Raw genomic sequence first — 18,284 nt, 5'->3', positions numbered from 1 at the left:
CATTACTAATTCTATTCACTGCTTAAATTAATTAAATTTTTTTCTGAAAATTGCGTTTTGTTTCATCTCTTACTTGCCACGTTTTCGAATATAAATTTCGTTTAGATTAAACAACGTTTAATTTAACAATGGAGAAGTCATGACACAGGTTCATATATGTTCCTGCTCCGAATTTATATCACAGGAAGTTCCTCCTTTCTGAAGTTAAGATCACGATAAGTATCTGTTCTTCTGTCTGTTCTGATGGAAATAAGTGATCGATGAAATAGTATACAACGAAATATAATATTGTCAAATACACCGGAATCTGTTACAATATTCTTCAAGGACGGTATAGTTAATCGTCACGCAACACGGATGACTGTGATATTTGTGTTCTATCTGTTCCCTCTTCTTTTTCTATCTACTTAGAGACTCATTTTTTGCACTGATTCCTAACGAGCAATCTTGTCTGAACGTGTCGTCACTTTTGCGGATACTTGTTCACGACTTCAATACGTATTCGCCATTCGGTCATTAAAGAGATTGAAGAAATTCTGATACATTTTTCTTTACGCATCGTCATCTCAAGAGTATTCCTATTAAAGCGTGCAAATGTTTCATAACGGTAATAAATACATCGAGTTCAGCAAACATTCATATAGATAAAATTTTGGGCATCTAAATTTACTAGCGTAATGCGATGCAACATTTGCTTAAGTAGTTTCACAAACTGAGTTGAGTTTAAGAAATTGGTAGAACACTTGACAAAAAGCTTCTCGATGTTCAGGATAATATGCTCCATATATTATAAGGAAGTTTTTATGAGGCGATTGTTTCAATAGATTCGGATGTTAAAAAGGATATTTTACAGGATCCTTAAATCCAAGCTGAAATTGCACTTATAAGCAGAGTTGTAGTTTTTATATAAGGATTTCATCCTTGAGTGAAAACGCTAAATATGTTTTCACTTAAATGATCTTTTTATTTGTGTTGACTGTGTCAATTTTTTTTTTTTTTTTTATTGTTTGTCTTCAAGATTTTCTTTGCATGTTGTCTACTGACAGTCTTGAATGCAGTAATTTCATATTTGCAAATCTCGAAGGATTTGTGAATAAAACTGTCGCCAGAAGCCCGAGAAGAAAGAAGCATTAGATACTTCTATTATTCAATTATAAACTTTTAAAAACTATTTACTTTTTATTTTTATTATTTATATTATTTCTGAAATAATACTGACATTTGCTATAAAATTTGAATGAATTCGACATCTGTGTTTTGGTGAGAAACATAGCTGTTGACAAAGCATCCACTGCATCCGCTGCACTGTATCGTATTGATTGTATTGTCACCTATAATATTATTATAGTTAGTTTCCAACGGTACAAAGATTATTGTATGGAGAAATTACGGAGTGTGTTGTTTGTAATCATAGCGGTGAAATTTTGTGCTCGTGTTCAGCAACTGGAGATCAAATTATGCGAATTGCATTTTTCTATGCAACAAAATGCAAATACGCCTATAGAAAATGTGTCATGAACAACCTACTTCTCGATAAATGTGCGGACATGTTTAAGATATCCAATATTTGAATGTTTTTGAGATGTTCATCAACTTTCTTCCAGAAGCTTTTGCATCTTACAACCTTTTTTCATTGATTGCGATCTCATTGCGTATAGCTTTATTTGTAAGTATTAGGCAAGCAAATGTTTCATTTGTTCATTTATCCAAATTGAAACTTGATATTATTTCTTATTGCTGTTACTATATTACATTGTACAATCCTTGTATCAAGAGAAATATGTTAAAATTCTGGACATATATTTTACAGATAAAGCACAATTCTAGATTCCAAGTATACAAATGTATTCGTTTGTGAAATAATGAAAATCTCCTCTTCATGATTAGAAAATTGATGTGTACTGCATTGTATATCTGACAGCAATAATTGGATCCATTTCCTTCGCGTGTTCTGTTCACGTGGTCATCTGATTTCACATATGATATCACATGCATCTTCTTTCCGTTTCCGTCTCAAACTTCAAAACGCAAGTTTATCGTTTCTAATCTTTTCACTTTTATGTTTTCTTCGTTTTCTTTTACTAATGATCGTTTTGTACTGCACCATTTATTTTTATTGCCTGATTACTCTGAGTACGAGTTCTTCAAACTATTCAAATTCCTCATCGTATAAATAGATATTGCAAGTTCAAAACACGTTGCTGTGTCATTGGTCAATCTGCATAAAGTTCTCGACCAATATCAATATCTTTAGATTTGTTATAGATTTTCCAACATATGTTGATATACGACAAATTACAACATAATATATAGTACATTGTTGGCTAGAAACTTCTTGCATATTCTACAATTCCGTCCATCTAGACGGATTGCTTTTTCATCGCTAAGTACAATTTTTCTTTAATGTTTCCTGCATTGTATACTGTGCACGTATCTTTATGAATTCTATACATTGTTCTTTACGTTGAGACGTGAATGATATCTAACGTTGCAGTGTTGCAAATGTTATATCGCTGCAAAATACGTTGAACGGTTTATCGCAAAATCTACTATTTTAGCAAACAAATTTTTGGCAAAGCGATTGCTCTCTGCTCTTGTTTGTGTTATATTTCGTAGAACTTCTAAGCAATTATACTGTTATCTTTCCATTTCTACTAACAAATGAGGGAAGACTTATTTCCAAAATTCATTAAGGAATAAAACAATAAAATATTGAGTAGACTTGTACTTTATTACTCTGCTATCAAAACACGTCAATAGCAATTAATAAGAGATATAACAAGATTCTATTATGTTTCCCTCCATAAATTTCATATAATATTAATCATATAATATTCTACAACATATGACAGCGATCTTCCCAGTGCGTTTAGCATAATATATATATATATATATATATATATATATATATATATATATATATATATATATATATATATATAATTTATAAAATATATGTAACATTTCCCCTTGTAGAACATGTTAACATTTCCCCTTGGAGTCCTTAACATGCGTCATGATGTAGTCTGTATCAAATGTAGTGTCAGGTTGCACTATAACGAATAATAATATTACTGGAAAAAATGGAAAATACAAGTAACCAATGTAAAAAAGTAGGATGTCTCTTGTTTAAAGCAACACAACCTCTATACATCATCTGTTGTGTCAGTGCTTTTATATATGAGAATCATCTACAATTAATTACAACCGATCAGAATGAAATAATTACATAACTATCATACAGAATTATTTATAACACTGAGAGTAATTTAAAATTGTACGATACGATGCAAGAAATATTTTTATGTATAAAATATCGCAAATAAAAGTATAAGATAGTTTATATCAATGTAATCAGTAATTGAACGATACTATATATATCATTTGTTTTGGCAAAAAATTCTCATACTCATACAAGTCAAAAATGTAGAAAGAACGAGTTCCATCGTCGGAAGATAAGTCAACGATTGCATAATTCTTGGTTTTTTGTAAAGAACTATTGCAATATTTATTGTGAAACTGTTTTTTAAATATATTAGAACACTTGCGCTACTTTCATCGGTATTTATAATCTACTTTGGAATAATAACGGTAATATTTTATTGGTTATGGTAAGCAGTAGAGAACTAAGAGAACTATAGAGATTGAGGATCTCTCAGCGAAGAAAAAAAGGATATTCCTTGTCTGCAATGCCTGGAAAATATAAGCTCTCGAAAATGGGAGTCAGAAAGATGCTTTTTTTATTATTTAATTTGTAGTTTGAGGACTTTCGGTTTGGTATGGGGCTGGAATATGGAAGAAAGACTGGATAGAATACAAAGAAGATATGTGAAATTGATCTTAGGTTTAGATATGACAACACCAAATTCTATCAATATATATTGATAGAAGAATGCAAGCTAACATAAATCAAAAAAAAGCATTAAAAAGAGCAGCAAGGTATGACGAGAAAGCCTTAGTATCAAAAAAGGAACTAGCAAAGGAGTGCATAAAGGAAAGAGAGAGAAACTGGGGAAATGGCCAAGAAGAGAAAAGAGCAAGAAAGAGAAAGAAGGGACTAGAAGAGGTGAGAAATGGAGGGACACAGATAGAAGCAAGAGAAGAGCAAGAAAGGATGACAGCAGACCAAGTTATAGAGGAAAGAAGAAAGAGAGAAGTAGAAGAGAGGGGGGAAAGGATAAGGAAATCCAAATATAACATACATTACAGAAAAATCGCCAAAGAAGTATTACCAAAGTACTCAGAAGGGAGGATGAAGTGGAAGGACAGAAGAATATTAGCAAGATTCAGATGTGGAAAGCAAAGGAATACTGGAAAGAAGAAGGAGAAAAAAGATGCAAACTATGTAAAAGGAAAGAAGAAGACCTGAAACATGTAACAGAAGAATGTGACATAACGGGAGGACCAAAGGATATAGAAAAAACACTAAAAGAGACTAGAGAAGGACTAACAGAACTAAAAGCAATAATAGAGAGGAGAAGGGTAATACAAGAAGGGGCGGAACGACAAGAAGGAAGCACAGCAAGGAGGCAAAAGCGCAAAGTTGCAATAGTTTTTTAGTCATTAGTTTTTAGTTTTTTCTAGTTTTTTAGTTTTTAGAGATAGAATAATTAAGGGAGTGCAATATAATAGAATGGATAAGAGGGGAGGTAGATATATAAGAAGCGAAATAGGTATAAGGGATGTAAAACCGAAAGTTCGTCCAAAGCCGAAAGGCGCGGACTAAGCAATAATAAATAATAAATAATTTGTAGTTTACAATTTGTTCAGCTGGACATTCCGTAAATTTTTCTAGCTTAAAAAAAAAAGAATGCCATGTGATTCAGTCAAAGAGAGATGTTTCGCTGAAGATGTGCCAAGAACGGGTAGAAAACGCAAAATGACGCTGCGGCAAGATATTCGATAACTGCGAAAAGGTGCATAACACGATAAAAAGAGAGCGAAAAAACAACGCAGTGGTGAAAAAACGCAAATGAATTCTTTGGACGCATTGGAAAAAACTGTTACCTACAGGCCTTGACACTGATATTGTTGCAATGCGCCGTTCACGCGAACTTTTACTGAACTGTCTCGAGATTCAACTTAATGTAACCAAGTTTCTTTAGAGCATAAAGGCAGCTCTGGGAAAAAAAGGAGGATGCATGCACAGACTTGTAGAAAAATACTTAAATAAGTTTACTTAATAAAGTTCTATTACAGATCGATGATTGAAACGATGTTGAAAAGCGAGTTCCTAAGGGTGGATATCCGATTTTTCGGATTTGCCACTTTTTTAAGATGAATGGAAAATTAGAAATAATTGGTGGGTACATGTTCCAAAGAAGATTCAGCACCTGTGTACCGGTCGCATCAAATAGCAACAGGTTTTACCGTTCTTCAAGGTGGATCTCACCAGTAATGGGAGAACTCTCTAACCTGAACATACGGATAAGACCAGGCACTTGCAATATTAATGATTTTTATTAAAAAAAGGAATAAATATTTCAATTCATAGATTACTTATGCAACACTTCAATTTGCCGAAAACAAAAAAAGAGTATGAAAAAACAGTAATATTACAGCCTTTTTTAAAAAAAAGTAATCGAACTAATCCGGGTTTGCTGTATACAAGTGTCCTTGAGTCGTCAGAATGAAAAACCAAATACATGTAACCAAATACATGTATACAAAATACATGTAATCAAACACGTTTGACTCAATAGGTCAAAATGATTACCATCCACGCGCAGTCAGTGGCTCCATAAACGGTACTCATTGAAAGATCCAGAATCCAATTTATTGCTAAAATAAAGTGTAAAATACCACACAAATTTTACATAATTTTACATTTCCCCGTTTTGAAAACTGATAGACTGCAAAAAAGTGATTAATTTTTGGTTTTGCCCTAAAGCAAAGTTCAGCCAAAAACGATAATAACATAGATCCAAAATTCGTCCACATTTTCCAATTTGGGCCCGTAAACGCCATAAAAGTAGTGGTTTATTTCGTCGTTTCCGGAAGCAAGTAACATTTTTCTTTTTTTATTATTCTTGTGATTTAGGTTCCATGTGAACTAAAATCTCGATTAAAACAGCACACCAATACTGTTGTATACAACAGAAATGCTGAAGCAATATCAGAAGATTTATGCAGTGACACATGATATAATAGTACTTCAAAATAACGTTTATACTGATTTATGCGAAGTAATGGTAACTGCATATGGTCCATAGGTGTTTAAATAACATGATATTGGTAAATTTTTTGAAACAATATGCAAATAAAAATACTCTTAGCAAGTCAACGCTAGAGGAAGATATTAGAGGAAGACGTTGTTCGTATTTACGACTTGGCATGGCCTGAATACTACACGAAGATTCGTGATCACAGAAGTAAACAAGGCCCCGCGGGACTTTATTTACAAACTCCGGGTAAACAAAATAAAAATACAAAACTATCAAGAAAACAACAAACACTCACGACGAAAGAAACAAAACGTAACGTAGTTTGATCTTTAAAAATAACGACAACAGAATTGCTGGAACCGGGAGACAGCAAGCAACACGTGTCAGCACTGTGTATGCTTACGGGCACTATATCGATATATTTTAAAACACAGCTGCAGGCGGAAAACTATGAGATAAGAAGGGTAGAATAACAGGAGCGATATAACACCCGTTCTAGGTCAGGAACCGCCTCAATTTTTATAGAAAGGATTAGGACAGTGGAAGAACGTATGGAGAAAAAGTGGAGAGAAGAATGGAGATATTACAGGGAGGATAATTGGACAAGGAGACTTATAAATGACGCTTGTATTTTTAAAAGAAGTACAGAAGGAATATTGAAGACTTTACCATGCAGAACTTGAGAGGACATGGAATATTTAACGTATATCGTAAGGCTATTAATGAGGAGGCCCACTCAAGATGCTGGGATTATAATGCTGAAGAAAATGATGCGGAGCATGCGTTGTACCACTGCCCTACGTGGATCAATGATAGAACAGTACTAGAAAAGTACTTGGGCATGCAACTCTGCTAAAGTACCTGGAAGAGAGAAGCTGGATGATAATCACTGGAAGAGATAAAGAAGGGGAGGAGTGGACATATATGGGGAGGGAGGAAACTCAGTAATAGATTATGTGATTGGAAATCAGGAGACGACAGAAGAAATAATCGACATGAAAGTAGGAAAAAGAACAGGGTCGGACCATATGCCGTTAGAAATAGAAATAGGGGGCAGGAATTACAACAAGTGAGGAAAAGAAAGAAGAAGAGAAGGAGAAAAGGGAATGAACAAACTAAAGTGTGGAAAAATACCTGGAGGAATGTAAAGGCTGGACCTGCAAGGGAAGAACAGTAGAGGAAATGTGAACTGAAATCAAAAAGAAGATAAATGAAGCAATGCCTAAGCAGAAAGTGAAGATAAGGAAATGGGGCATGGGGGAGAAAGTGTGGTACGACAAGGAGTGGAAAGAAAGGAAAAGAGAGATGAGAAGGAAGATGACAAAGTTTATGAAAGGAAAATGCAGCAGAGAAGCGCTCACAGAGGAAAAAAGCCATTCAAGCAGTGGTGTAAACAAAAAAAGGAAAGACACGAAGAAGAAGAAATGTAGAAAATAAAGAGGATCAAAACAGAACAAGAAGCGTGGAAATATATAAATAAATACAGAAGAAGTAGAGATGGTATAGATGAGGATATAAGCGAAGAAGAGTGGAAAAATCACTTTATGGAAATTTTAGAAGGGACAGAGCAAAAAGAGGGCAGAAAAACGGGGCATAGAGAGGAAGAGAAAATAACGGAGGAGAGAGAAGATGTTGCGTCGGACAACACTCTAAACCAGGCCACACACCTCGGGCAAGATGGCAGCCAGATGTCTTCGGATCGTTACTGCGTACCCTCAATAGTCTCAAGTGCCCTCCGTAAATCTCAGGAATTTATCTCGAGGGCGGTTAGCATCCTTCTTCATCCATCACCATAGTAAATAACCAATTAACAACGAAGCCTATTTCCCTCACTCTCTTAGCCAAAATCGTCACCAACAAATCCGATGGTCCCATGAGCTAGACACACCCATCCTTAGCTTTCCTCCACCACAGCATCGTCACCGAACTGCACTGATTTTCCATCTTTCAAACAGTCAACATCTTTTGACCGGGCTTACACCCGTAGAGCAGCCACTCACTTATCTTATACATACGCACCAGCGTAACTATCTTCCTTACAAAGTTGTTGGAATAAATTGTGATTTATAACTTATTATACAGTGTTACATTCATTGAACCACCTCTATTATCTTAATCGAAACAGGGGAACGACTATTTCGCGGCGTCGATTAACCGAATCGTAGCGAGAATTTACGCCTCTCGCTGACGCGTTTTCCTAGCGACCGCGTCTCTCCGCGAACGATCGTAACATTTTGGTCCCTTGAGCCGGATTCAGTGGCAAGTGAAAAGTGTGAACACGTAACCGGTCGAATCATTTTGGTCCTTCGAACCGGATCACGTGTCAAGTGAAAAGTGCACGCCAGTGACACCCACTGCCATACAGTGCCACGTGAATCCAACACAAACAGCAGCAGAAGCGTTACCACTCCAGCGAAGTCAGTAACGTCAGAGTCCATCAGTTTTTTGAAGAGGCATAACCCGGTGGTTGAAGAACGCAACCACGCAGCCTCGCGCCAACAACTAGAGGGTCAACTTCCGCAAGAACACGTCTTACACGTCAAACGAGACACACACGGTGACGAGTAACATTTAAACTCACAACCACGAGGTAAGCTCGTTTATTGCATTGTCTTCACAATCTACTATACCAATGGAGAACACAGACAAAATTACCTCCTTGCATCGGAGACGAGGCTTTCAAATCGGCCGATTTACTACTCTATCTACACAACGGTACCAACTTCGTTGGCGCCAACAACGAATTACGAGAGCTCTGAAACCTTCTGCAGTCCGACGATCATAAGGTAAAGGTTCAGTCCTTTTTAACCGACCGACGGATCGAATGGCGCTTCATTCCTCCCAACTCACATCACTTCGGCGGGTTGTGGGAGGCTGCAGTGAAATCCTTCAAACCACATCTCAGACGTATCGTAGGTAACGAGCTCTTAACATTTGAAAACTTCAACACACTCATCATTGAAATCGAGTCTATCCTCAACTCCCGTCCGCTGACTCCAATATCATCAGACCAAAACGATCTTCTTGTCCTTACTCTCGGTCACTTCGGTGATTCATTAACAAGTTTCCGAGAACGAGATTTCAGGGACACTCCATCCAATCGTCTCTCCAGCTGGCAACATATTCAAAAACTCAAACATTTCTGGCGCCACTGGCATCGAGAGTATCTGAACGAGCTGAACATCCGAAACAAATGGAGTAAGGGCAGTCACGACATACGAGAAGGCGTCATCGTCATTCTCAGAGAAGACAACGTTCCCCCAATGCAATGGCCACTGGGCAGAATCATCAAGGTCCAACCCGGCGCAGACGCATCATACGGACGGCTACCGTTCGATCGGAGCATCAAGCGGATGGTACCACTCACTACCATGCAGGGATACTGGACGAACGACTGAAGGCAGAGATTGAAAAGAAACGGAGAGAGCCAATTCGGATTCAGAAAAGGAAGAGAAGTGACCGATACGGTTTATGTAATAAACCACATCACAGACAAGCAGCTAGATGTGGCGACACTCGACGACGGAAATTTCCAACGGCTTCGCGGCACAAAGCGCTATACCTTCAAAGCGTAAGGCCGACAGGCCTAATGTACCATCGATATCCCTACGACTTTTTCGCCGAATGTTCGTTAGAATGCATACGTGGCAACCGTCGCGGACTTCTGATAAACGCGCGCGTAGTGGGGATATCGAGGGGCAACAAAGGAAAGAATCTGTTCGGTTTTGAACCAAAAAGATTCATTTTGCCCCGAGCCGCGAAGTGCGAAAGGTTAAGAGAAGCAAACACAATTAGAGAAACGAGTCGTTAAAACTACTCTTGAGAGTTCAGTTTTAATCGTTACTTGTTATTAATTGTTGTTAAACGTTAACCGTGGTTAAACGTTATTTGTTGTTAATTGTTAAGAGTCTAATAAACGTTATTGTTGAAAATCAAGGGTATTTTCTTGCGGGCACCTTCATGGACGGTCACCTTCACGGACGGTCACCTTCACGGACGGTCACCTTCACGGACTGTCACCTCATAAGTGTGAATAAATATCTTGGTTGTTAAACATATCCAAATGTTCCTTCAGTACCTATCACGACCTATCCACCTCATAGGTGAAGAAAGAGGGAAATTATATACCTGCCTAAGAGCGGCGTTCGACAGACTAAACAGAGAGAAACTGGAGGAGAAAATGAGGAAAATGGGGATTAGTACAAGTGTACTCATCGAATATTACTGTTAATAAATATTGATTGTTGAATACATCTGAGTATTTCTTCCGCACCTATCACGACATCCCACCTCATGGCCATGAAGGGAAAAGAACAAGAAAGAGAAAGAAGGGACTAGAAGATGTGAGAATGGGAAGGATACAGATAGAAACAGGAGAGGAATAAGAAAAGATGACAGCAGACCAAATTATAGAAGAAAGAAGAAAGGAAGAAGCAGAAGAGAGGGAGAAAAGGATAAAGGAATCCAAGTATAATATACACTACAGAAACATAACCAAAGAAAAATTACCAAAATACTTAGAAGGGAGGATGAAGTGGAAGGACAGAAAAATACTGGCAAGATTCAGATGCGGAAACGAGATCAAAGCAAGGGAATACTAGAAAGAAGAGGGAGATAAAGATGCAGACTATGTAGAAGGAAAGAAGACCTGAGGCATGTAATAGAAGAATGTGAAATAACGGGAGGACCAAAGGACATAGGAAAAACGCTAAATGAGACTGGAGAAGGTTTAACAGAACTGAAGGCAATAATAGAGAAGAGAAGGGCAAACGACAGGAAGGATGCACAGCAAGGAGGCTAAAGACCAAAGTTGCAATAGTTTTTTAGTCGTTAGTTGCTAATTTGTAGTTTCTACTTTTAGTTTTTAGAGGTAAAATTAGCAAGGTAGTGCAATAGAATAGAGTGGAAAAGAGATGTAAGAGATGTAAAACCGAAAGTTCATTCAAAGCCGAAAGGCACGAACTAAGCAATAATAAAATAAAAGAATAATACAAGAGGATCCAACAGACCAACAGGCGATCAACATTGTGTAGTAAGCCCTATTATCATAAGAGGTAGAAACGCTACTATTCACTTCTAAGGACGTAGGAACGCTATCAGTGATGTCTAAGGATGCAAAGCCTTCAGCATTTATATTTATATAATCAAATAATAATCAAATCTATCTGCCAAGCAAAGGAAAGAGTAAAGAAAAAAACAAAGAAAAGAGGGAACACTGTAACAATCATCTCGGAACAATGTAAAAGCCAGGTCGAACGAGAACATGGGTACATGAAATTTGCATAAATGTTGAGGACTGATGGTTTAACTAACTAGCACTGCTCATTAGATTAATTATATGATCTCTTACGTCGTATCGCAACTTATTCCGGTTATGTCCATGAAGTGTGAGTTATCTGTAAAATTTAATCGTAGCGTTTAGCTTCCCTTCATAGACTTAGCTTATTGTAGTTCGTATCGTTGTTGTCTGTCTTGGAGCCTATATATTCATGCACACCATCAACAGAATGTTTGGATCTCTCATAAAGCGTCTTTTAACTGTTTTGCCAACCGATGCACTGATAAGGCGTCTTACTCCAACACTCACTGCTGAAGTCATGAAGACATGGATTGCATTGGGTGATCGACAGAACGACGAGTTTTTGAAATTGCATGGTCGTCCCGCGGCCTACTTTAAGAGAGCGTCGAACGATAACACCGTGCTCCTTTCTATCTGCCTAGTCGTCAAGTCACTTCAAGTCCGTTCGAATCTATCAGTTTAGAGAATCGGTACCAGTGCACTTCGCTGGGCATATGTTCTCGTACACATTCGCGGGACATTCTCTTTATATTAAACATTGTAGAAACAAACTATGTGTGGACATGATTAGCCTATCGTGCAGATAGCTAGAAAAAGAGAAAAAGAGAAAAAAGGATTAAAAAATTTAAAGGAAGGAAGAAAGCGATTTGGAAAAGAGAAAAAAAGGGCTGAAAGCCGAAAAAACATTTCTTGACTTGGGCGAACTGGAACGCCCAAAGAACAAAAAAGAATGTAAGACAATTAATGGGGAAAATTAATTTTTATTATAAATTTATGGAAGATGCCTGCAAACTCCTGGAACCACTTCATAACTTATTAAGGAAAAATGTCAAATTCATCTGCAATGAAGAATGTGAGAAATCATTTCAGAGGATCAAGGAATATGTCTGTTCAAGTCCGGCCCTAGCAACATATGAGCAAAACAAAGAAATATTCATTTATACAGATGCAAATGGTGATGGTTTAGGAGCCGTTTTAAAACAACCCCAAGATAACGGTATGTTGCACCCGGTTGCGTACTTCTCAAGAAAACTGAAACCAAACAGAATCAAAGATGAAAGCAATCTATCTCGAATGCCTTCCTCTTAAAGAAGCGATTCAATATTGGCAACATTACACATTACTGTTGCTTTGCACAGAATGCTTGATATGAAATGAACCTTATAGCGATAGCGTTCGTAATGAGAACTAGCTGCAGTACGTATATAGCAGCAGATGGGTTCACGAAAATTGCATCAGGTCTAATATGGCGTTCTGCGTGTACATCAACTGTAACTCGAATGATACACGTTGCTGAACCGAATAACAAGCGTATCAACTAAAAAATTGTAAAATAGAGATAACAATGAAGTGTTTGCAAGTGATCTTAGTTAATATATCTTGAACTTTGTTGCTGTATTTTCGATGATAGCGACTAGTGTTATTTGCAAGAATTGCAAAAGAAAATTCAATCTTCTAGAACCAGAAACCGCGGCTTAGGTTCCAAAATTGCAAGTAAGTGTGAGTACTGGATGAAATTTTTCAACTCATCTCCACTAATTGGCAATGCCAATCCATACCAAAAGTCATCTGAAATAAATCGCAGGATTGTGTTGGCGACTTTTAGAGAACGGAATGGAAAAGATAAATTTATTTTGTGGGCTAATGGATATTTTTCAGGGATCGGCTATCAATAGATACTATGGCTGTCCGGAAAATTTACATTCTGTTGTCTTACGGGTATCTAATCGTCCAATTTCGAGAGCTACCGAAAAAGACAGAATAAAAGTTAGCGTTTCGGAAGAGAGAACGCCAGGAAAATGAGAGAATTGAATTTTTCGTTCGGGTTTGCTACACTCCTCGGGAAACACAGTAAGAATGTGCTTGATATAATTGTAAAATCTAGGTTTCCCAATCTTGCAGCGTTGCATGGGAGAATAAAACGGGCACAGAACAGTACAATGATTAGTATGAAGGTGACAAAGATAATTGCACTATAAACCATATCAGTGCTGATAAAGTGGAAACTTATGTCATCACAGAAATGTTTATGAGATCAGGAAAGAAACATCATGCCAAGTATAGTACATGTATTGGAGATGGAGATAGCGAAACACATAAAGACATTAATCCATACGAAGACATTGTTGTTTAAAAGAAAGAATATGTTGGTCATGTATAGAAACGAATAGGCACAAGGCTAAAGGACGCCAAATAATGTTAAATAAACTGTTTTCGGATAATTACAATAGCGTTTTCACAAAAAGTGGAATTTCTAACTTGAGAAGGACAAACACAATAATTTGTAAATGTCCTAGGAATAGCGAAGAGTATAATCCATGCATGTTTTAAACCAGTTAAAGCTGGATTCCAAGTCACTTTACACAAAGTTCATCTGAAACAGAACTTTTGTTTGTAATTGCTTTTGTTTGTATTTGATTTTTAGATGAATATAATTAAGTGCTGTGGTCAAAATCTGAACCCTCGTCAATATTTTATTGCCGATCTATTAAATTTGTATTTATGAAAGAAAATGAGGCATTGGTTAGGGAAGAAGGTAATAATGGAAATAAATAATCTTTCTCCCAATACATACAATTCAAACAATGATAATATAAAAGTTATCTTTGCTTTGCGCTTAGCCATGTTATACGGTAGCGTTGGTAATATTTTATCAAATATAAATGTTAGTCCCAAAATGTTGTACCGGTGGAGAATCTTCAAAGAAAATGAATTCGATAGAAATTATTCAAAAACCTCGCGTGTGCAGATATTTCGACGTTAGCACGCGAGCTAAGAATTAAATCGTAATTCGACCGTGCCAGTTTATCCTTTCAGGAAGAAAACAACTTTATTGACTGGACAGTTCTATGTAAATATTTATAAATCGCACATTAAGCGAACTTGTTTACGAGTTAAAATCCAAAGGTCTCAGCTGTAAGAACCACAAGAAAAGATAAAAGAGACCTACCTTCAGAATTTCAACCTCATAAACGTCGTGAGGTAAACTGTTTTCTTTTTGGGTTCACTCAAAACAGAATATTGGTATCGTATGATCCCAAGAATTATGATCCCATTAATACAAATATGTATATAACAAAACAAAAATGAAACGTATTCTTTTCATTTGTAATTTTAAATAACGCATAGAAAACATAACGCATACATGGAGTTTATCACCTTCTTTAAATGGTATAATGCATTCCATAATTAAAAGCGAATAAAGAAACGAACTTACCAAAGCACCATAGGAAAGAATTTATGAAGTTTTATCTTACTCGGGAGTCAGTTTGCCTGAATATCACAAAATCCATTCACCTTAAATTTCTGGCAACGAGAACTCTTCAAATTTCCTAAAAAATGAATTTTAACAGACTTTTTTTTCAATTTTTTAAATTTTAACAGGCAATGTAATATTTTAACAGATAATTTAACATTCTAACAGAAATAGTAACAAGGGAAAGATAGCGTGTGCAAAAATGCGTGAAAGGGCATTTAGAAAAATCGAAATAATTGGAAATATAATTAAAAAGTGAAGAGAAAATATCATGGGTTTCATGCCTGGAGCATAAATGTGAAAAATTTCCGCTTTTGTAACAAATTCTACATCCTTTTCTTTTTTTGTTTAAATTGAGGTGTGCATTGAATTTCATGACAAAATAATATATATTCATATATAAATATCAAAAATAGTAGTCATTTTCCTTAGTTTATTTATCAAAATGTCATTTCTTTATATTATTATGATACAAAGAATTATATATATATATATGATGTATAATGCAAAATAAGGATATAAAAATTAAAATTGATTTCACAATTACACTTGAATATGGTATGAAAAGTAAGGTTTGAAAGAAAATTTCAGATACATTGATTTCCGGAGTTATTTAATTGCTTTTCATGTTTAGTTGTAAATTTCCACAATTGGCCAAATTGCAAAATTCATGCCATTGACATTAAGGAAACAATATAGAGTGTAATAAAAGGAAAACAAGAAAATACAAATTCTGACAGTGAATTTAGTAAAAAATCAAGAAAAAGTAAGACAGACGTTAGGAAACTATAGCAAAATAAAAGAAGCTCGAGAGGGCAGCGGTAACCATAACAATAAGAAAGAAACACAAGAGAAAGGTCACTAAAATAAATTACAAAGTGTAAAATAGCAGTAGAAGACAAAAAACAAATAACAAGTAGGAGCAAGGAAAATAAGTTATACAAAAAAGGAAATGAAGAAATGATTTTAAATCAAACCTTAAATCCTACAGAAAGTACATATAATGTTGAAGGGAACAAAGAATATGAAAGACAAATTAAAGAAGGTAAGAAAAATTTATCATTAATTAAGAGAGATTTTATATTATAATAGAAAGATACCAGAATATAGAAAAAGGTAGGAGAAAAGAAAAGAAAATGAGCAGATGAACAAAGCAAAATGGGCAGAAGAAAGAAGCAAACTAACAAAAAAAAGTGAGGTAATAGAAGAGTCAGACAAAATTAAAAGAAGAAAAGAGAGGAAAAACTATTATTATAAAAAGGTTGTAAATAAGAGATAAAGTAGAAGAACCCAAAATGAAATTGAACATAAATAGATTAAACTTTGTTTGAGGGCATCACTCTTTTCTGGTCATTGTTTGTATCCTCTAATGTTATTTCATGAATATGAAAATGAATATGAGAACGAAAAATAACAGTTTTGAGTTTAGTGATCAATTGTTTCACAAGTAGTGATCAATATATAAATTGATTTGGCAAAGGCAACTTTTGGTATTTTGTACGAGTGGAAAAATATATATAGCCCAACTTATATTATAGCGAAAACATTCATGTTATGGACAGAAATTAATGCTTTAATGGTAATCTGACATAAAGACAAAGTCAACCATACACAGTGTAGGTATATGGTATAAGAATATGGGTTCTCCACTACTCAACAAGAATAGATAAAACACAAACACATTTCCTAAAAAGAATATTATACATACTGAAATACCATGTAATGCCAGATTATGTGATTAAAAGCAATAGGAATAGTCTTGGAACACAAAATAATAAAATGAGGCATAAACTACATGTTAAAACTGGCAAACATGGGAGAACTCATAATTAGACAGGAAAACATTGCAAAAAGTAATACACACATAATAAACTCAAATAGAGTTATGAAGCCGATGGTACAGAAATAATAATAAATTTAAACTGAACAATAATAGAAGAAATAACACAAATACTTGCTGGATAAAAGAAAGAAAGAATAGAATAATCTACTTATAGTGAAGTATATAAATATGCTAAAAATATAGAAAAAAATAATTAAAGTTTCTTGCATATGAAACTGCTATTAATAACTAAAAGGATAATCAAAGTTAGAGTAGCTGGGAGACAGGAACGATCAGTGAATGCAGAAAATAGCATAAAATACAAAACAGATGAAAACAAAATGTATAATATGTGTAAGAAAAATATATTGGATAATATTAAGAATTTACAACAAAATTCATTAAAAAACAACAATAGGATGGTGATTTTTTTCTGACAAAGAAAAATAGTTACAAGGACTGACAAATTTTATTAAAAAGCAAAAGCAGCATTAAGCTAAGATCATTTTATCATAGAAGAATAGCAATTCAGACAAATTCACAAATTATAATAATCTAAGAACAACTTAAATACTTTGTTATGTTTGTTTTGCAGTAACCAACAAATTTAAAGACTTAGCCTAAGTATAAATATGCCATAAATAATTCTATGTAGAAATAAACATAAATAATATTAAATAAATAGAACTTTTCTTATTGAAATGTGACAGTCTGTAATAAAAGATAAATTAAAAAAGAAAAAATAACTTTAACAAAAAAGAAATTTATAAAAATTTATTCTTAAAAAATTGTGGCCAATCAGATACGTGAAATAAAAGATTATTAGAAGAAACATGATTAGTCTACAAGAAGATCATACGAAAGGAGAAATGAAACATGTACCGTATTCTCTCAACATACGATTGCGAAGAAGTTTACTTACTCTATATTTCATTTCCGAACTTCTTCGTTTCCACGCAGTCATAGCAGTTCAGAACTATTTTATGAAAATCAAGAATTTCCTACATCAAATTATTTGATTTGCAAGACCTCATATATTTCTAAATTACTTACACAAAATTAGTACAGCCTATGAACAATGCAAACATTAAAAAGAAATAAGCGATACAGTAGCCCAAACAAGGACAAAGGTTGAAATAAGACAACAAAAATAGCAGTTATTATTCAAATTTGTATGAAAAATCCTTCAGAAATTAAATTCTTCTTTTAATGAAAGACGGTTATGTATATGAAAATCAAAAATGCAGTAAAAATACAAAAAATATAAAAGAAGAAAACTGTATTTGTTATTACGACTTACTTTTGCATGTAGAATAATTTCCATTTCGGTTACTGCACTACCCCTGTTATTAAATAGCTTTGGAGTTCGATATTTAATTGATTCACACAGATTCAGTTTTTATATTCTGTATTTCACCACCATGTACAGCCATATGAACACACCGGATACTCTCAGATAATTAACACGTGGCAGAAGCCAAAACAAAAGGGCGTCGTTAGAAGTCGTACCAACTTCGCATGTAGGAACTAGTGATCATACCAACATGACATTTATCTCAACAGATTAAACAGTACTGAACTCTATGATGATGCGCTAGCATGATATAATGTCGACGACGAGGTAGCGTTGTTTGCTGATTGGTTATACTTCAGGACTACATGTGGGACCTCTGTACGATCGCTGGTTAAATCGGTCACTTTGCGATATGCTTATGAAATCTAAACGTAATTCTTTTGTTAACA

General features: G+C 35.0%; 2 long non-coding RNA genes across 3 annotated transcripts; one reads left to right on the top strand and one right to left on the bottom strand.

Moving 5' to 3' along the window:
* Positions 1-4,934: 4,934 nt before the first annotated feature.
* On the bottom strand, positions 4,935-17,896 carry LOC126876754 (uncharacterized). Of its 2 annotated transcripts, XR_007694487.1 has the most exons (4): positions 17,842-17,896; positions 17,464-17,610; positions 14,681-14,795; positions 4,935-5,415 (listed from the first exon to the last, which is right to left on the bottom strand). It is a non-coding gene; the product is annotated as an uncharacterized LOC126876754 (long non-coding RNA). The 2 variants fall into 2 exon arrangements; XR_007694488.1 differs by lacking the exon at positions 17,464-17,610.
* LOC126876759 (uncharacterized) lies at positions 14,513-15,929 on the top strand. Its single transcript, XR_007694493.1, has 2 exons — positions 14,513-14,613; positions 14,686-15,929. It is a non-coding gene; the product is annotated as an uncharacterized LOC126876759 (long non-coding RNA).
* Positions 17,897-18,284: the final 388 nt, after the last annotated feature.

Source organism: Bombus huntii, unplaced genomic scaffold (assembly GCF_024542735.1).
Source record: "Bombus huntii isolate Logan2020A unplaced genomic scaffold, iyBomHunt1.1 ctg00000092.1, whole genome shotgun sequence".
In the NCBI taxonomy this organism is placed as follows: domain Eukaryota; kingdom Metazoa; phylum Arthropoda; class Insecta; order Hymenoptera; family Apidae; genus Bombus; species Bombus huntii.
The sequence above is the reverse complement of the archived record's forward strand: the minus strand, read 5'-3'. Positions and strand labels throughout refer to the sequence as shown.